This window comes from Schistocerca serialis, unplaced genomic scaffold, assembly GCF_023864345.2.
Source record: "Schistocerca serialis cubense isolate TAMUIC-IGC-003099 unplaced genomic scaffold, iqSchSeri2.2 HiC_scaffold_1142, whole genome shotgun sequence".
Taxonomy (NCBI): domain Eukaryota; kingdom Metazoa; phylum Arthropoda; class Insecta; order Orthoptera; family Acrididae; genus Schistocerca; species Schistocerca serialis.
In genome coordinates this window covers 270001-275000 of record NW_026047340.1, presented here as the reverse complement: position 1 = coordinate 275000, position 5000 = coordinate 270001, and positions in this window count along the sequence as shown.

The following is a 5000-nucleotide window of genomic DNA, read 5'->3' as shown; positions in this document are numbered from 1 at the left end:
TACTTTGGCCGCAAGGCGCCGCGAGCAGGGGGCGCCGGCGCGCAGCTGCGCCGCCTGCCGCGTCCGTCGGCCGGCGCGCCTGCCACCGGCCGCCCCCACCAGCCGGCTGTAGCGCGTGCGCCCACGCACCGCGCTGCCAGCACGCCGGGCGGCCCCCCCTCACCGGCCGGGGACGGTCCCACCCAGCCACCGCCGCGTATCGCCTCACACCCAGATCCCCTTTCACGTTCGTGGGCATGGTGGGTCCCCTTTCACGTTCGTGGGCATGGTGGGTATCCCTGAAACAACCGGTTAATAGCTCGACCGATCGTCGCCAACACTGATTCACCTCTAGCGAGAACAACCGCACCACAACGGGTTACCGGTTGTTCATTTGCGTAACGTCACCAGCAAACGTACACGTCCATCGCCATTTGCAACGAGTATTGCATGCCTGTGTCAGGTGTCACAACACACTACGTCTGCCCACATAGACGCAACAACATGTGCACGCCTAGAGAACACGTGGAAGGTAGACCCCGTACGTATGCGGTGTCCATTGCGCGAACGACTGTCAGCCCGCCTCTGCAGCATGTCGCAGATGTGGAACGCGGTGCAACATGCTATCACGGTGTGTGAGAAGAGACGACTACGTCCGAATACACGCTCCACTACATCAACAGACTGCTCATGCTGATCGCCATCCAGGGCGTCCGTTCCTCCCACACGTCTGTATGGCGTACCACACTGCAATCCAGCTCTTATAGGGAGACGACACGTAGCTGCGTGCACAATATTTGGACTGTATGGTCCGCCGTTGCTAGGCGCTGTCGTCATACGGTCACATGGGCCACGATGTATCATTCAGTACATACGGAGCAATGTGCAGTACAGTTTGTGGGTTTTGCGTACATCGGCGGACAGGTGACAGGCCGTACCACAACGTAGGCTGAGTACGTCGGCATGCGAAGGGCATTGAACATGCAAACTTCTCACCGACCAGCTTGCGAAGGCAGGGGGGAAGGGGGGGGGGCATGTACGTCCTGCTGCTATCCACACTACAGTGTATAGCAGGAGCATGTGGAAAGTCAGCAACACCTGCAAGGTGTTTAACATGACGCGATACACAGGGGACCGGGCAGTGCGAGTAGCGAACTATATTGCGAGGGTTGCGGTTAGGCAACACTACACTACTTTAACGGGTTGCATAACAATTACAGAGCAGGTTCAGCGACAACGTGCGTCAGGTTAAGGCGCAATATAGTTTAGGTTACGGCGCACTTTAGGTTAGGTTAAGGCACATTATAGGTTAGGTTAAGGCACAACATGGGTTACGTTAAGGCACAACATGGGTTACGTTAAGGCACAACATGGGTTAGGTTAAGGCACAACATGGGTTAGGTTAAGGCACAACATGGGTTAGGTTAAGGCACAACATGGGTTAGGTTAAGGCACAACATGGGTTAGGTTAAGGCACAACATGGGTTAGGTTAAGGCACAACATGGGTTAGGTTAAGGCACAACATGGGTTAGGTTAAGGCACAACATGGGTTAGGTTAAGGCACAACATGGGTTAGGTTAAGGCACAACATGGGTTAGGTTAAGGCACAACATGGGTTAGGTTAAGGCACAACATGGGTTAGGTTAAGGCACAACATGGGTTAGGTTAAGGCACAACATGGGTTAGGTTAAGGCACAACATGGGTTAGGTTAAGGCACAACATGGGTTAGGTTAAGGCACAACATGGGTTAGGTTAAGGCACAACATGGGTTAGGTTAAGGCACAACATGGGTTAGGTTAAGGCACAACATGGGTTAGGTTAAGGCACAACATGGGTTAGGTTAAGGCACAACATGGGTTAGGTTAAGGCACAACATGGGTTAGGTTAAGGCACAACATGGGTTAGGTTAAGGCACAACATGGGTTAGGTTAAGGCACAACATGGGTTAGGTTAAGGAACAACATGGGTTAGGTTAAGGCACAACATGGGTTAGGTTAAGGCACAACATGGGTTAGGTTAAGGCACAACATGGGTTAGGTTAAGGCACAACATGGGTTAGGTTAAGGCACAACATGGGTTAGGTTAAGGCACAACATGGGTTAGGTTAAGGCACAACATGGGTTAGGTTAAGGCACAACATGGGTTAGGTTAAGGCACAACATGGGTTAGGTTAAGGCACAACATGGGTTAGGTTAAGGCACAACATGGGTTAGGTTAAGGCGCAACATGGGTTAGGTTAAGGCACAACATGGGTTAGGTTAAGGCACAACATGGGTTAGGTTAAGGCACAACATGGGTTAGGTTAAGGCACAACATGGGTTAGGTTAAGGCACAACATGGGTTAGGTTAAGGCACAACATGGGTTAGGTTAAGGCACAACATGGGTTAGGTTAAGGCACAACATGGGTTAGGTTAAGGCACAACATGGGTTAGGTTAAGGCACACCATGGGTTAGGTTAAGGCACACCATGGGTTAGGTTAAGGCACAACATGGGTTAGGTTAAGGCACAACATGGGTTAGGTTAAGGCACAACATGGGTTAGGTTAAGGCACAACATGGGTTAGGTTAAGGCACAACGTAGGTTAGGTTAAGGCACAACGTAGGTTAGGTTAAGGCACAACATGGGTTAGGTTAAGGCACAACATGGGTTAGGTTAAGGCACAACATGGGTTAGGTTAAGGCACAACATGGGTTAGGTTAAGGCACAACATGGGTTACGTTACGGCACAACATGGGTTACGTTACGGCACAACATGGGTTACGTTACGGCACAACATGGGTTACGTTACGGCACAAATTAGGTTAGGTTACGGCACAAATTAGGTTAGGTTAAGGCACAAATTAGGTTAGGTTAAGGCACAAATTAGGTTAGGTTAAGGCACAAATTAGGTTAGGTTAAGGCACAAATTAGGTTAGGTTAAGGCACAAATTAGGTTAGGTTAAGGCACAAATTAGGTTAGGTTAAGGCACAAATTAGGTTAGGTTAAGGCACAAATTAGGTTAGGTTAAGGCACAAATTAGGTTAGGTTAAGGCACGATATAGGTTAGGTTAAGGCACGATATAGGTTAGGTTAAGGCACGATATAGGTTAGGTTAAGGCACGATATAGGTTAGGTTAAGGCACGATATAGGTTAGGTTAAGGCACGATATAGGTTAGGTTAAGGCACGATATAGGTTAGGTTAAGGCACGATATAGGTTAGGTTAAGGTACGATATAGGTTAGGTTAAGGTACGATATAGGTTAGGTTAAGGTACGATATAGGTTAGGTTAAGGTACGATATAGGTTAGGTTAAGGTACGATATAGGTTAGGTTAAGGTACGATATAGGTTAGGTTAAGGTACGATATAGGTTAGGTTAAGGTACGATATAGGTTAGGTTAAGGTACGATATAGGTTAGGTTAAGGTACGATATAGGTTAGGTTAAGGTACGATATAGCGTAGGTTCAGATACACATTGTTGTAGGGAAAGGTGTATTGGGGGGGGGGGGGGCGGCAGGTTCGTTGATAGTGATTATCGTAATTGGATGCCTGCGGTATTATCCGATTTGTCACGTCAGGATGCACTTTTGGCTCATGACAGGCGGCGCTCCGATTCCATGGTTGTGGCAGATCTGTGTCTTTCATTCCTGCCATTGTTTGTGTGCTGTGACAGGAGGCAGTATTGTGATGTTGGGTGCACCACTGTGTAGGACATGTGTGGGTGTTCGTGGCTTAGCTGAGCAATGTGCGGATGTCGGAAGGGTGGGATATTGTGTTTTCTGGGTGGACCTCCCGGTCTGGTAATGATAGTGTGGATTGTGTCATGTGGCGGAGAGGATGCACTGGATGTTCTTCCATGCTGGTGGTTAGATATTGTGTGTGATAAGAGAGTAGTGTGTGATAAGAGTGTCTGGCTGACGTGTGGTTCTCATTGTGTGCAGAGTCTTTCAGCATGTATAGGGACGGTTGTATATATTATCTGTATTCTGATGGCTCTGCATCTATTACTAATCAGTGCCGTGTATACGGTTACTCTAGTTCCAGTCGAAACTGTTCTATCTCTGTACATTAGTGACACTGCGGCTCCACTATGTTGCCGCCCCTGTCGGCCGTTTCCCCCAGTGTATGGCTAATGATTATCAGCAATCAGTCTATTAGTCAATACCGGTAGTGTGACGACGTCAAATGTCCGGGATGGGGGAAGCTACACCCTTCCCGTGGGTCAGGGCCTAGAAAGACTCTTCCCACGCAGGAGACTCGGACTGTCGTTACTCTTCCGAGACATATATGTGCCCAGCGTTTTTTTGCGGCTGCGAGTGCAACGCCAGGAGGCTCGGACTGTCGTTACTCTTCCGAGATATATATTTGCCCAGCGTTTTTTGCGACTGCGAGTGCAACGCCCACGGGTGCCGACATGGATGGGGCGCTTCCTAGCTGATGGCTCAGCATGAGAATCCGTACAGTGAGCAATGCGATCGCGTCTGTAGCTTGTACGTGGTACAGCTCGCAGCTCATGAATAGGGACAGCGGGAATGTCGCATATTGGAAATATCTCTTCATGAAACGCATGTTATAGGTGTGAATTGCACCTTACGAGTGCGGGAAACGTCCGCCGTTCATCCGCTGGCGATGCGAGTTGGGCGGTTGGGGTGGGGCACGAACGGGTGCAGGTGGTGTGATTGCCGGTCCACGACTTCGTGCGGCAGAGGCACTGGCGTATGGGTGCTGTGGTCGACAGAGGCTGCATGCTTTGTGGGTGGCGTCGAAAGATGGGCACTGTGGGCCCATCGATGTCTTAGTCGGCTTGGCGTCCCATAGATGGCGGTATCGTCGTTGCAGGAGCTCATGCTGAGGGAGACCTACAGATGGCGGTATGTTTTGTGGTGCGCTCGACATGGCGGACGTAGTGTTGTCCGATTCGCATAGATGGCGATACTGTTTTGCCAGCATGGTTGGCGTAGTTCCGGCGGATCCCTGTAGGTGGAGGTGGCGATTCTGGCCTGGATGTCAATGTCGTTGCGTCACATTCCCATAGG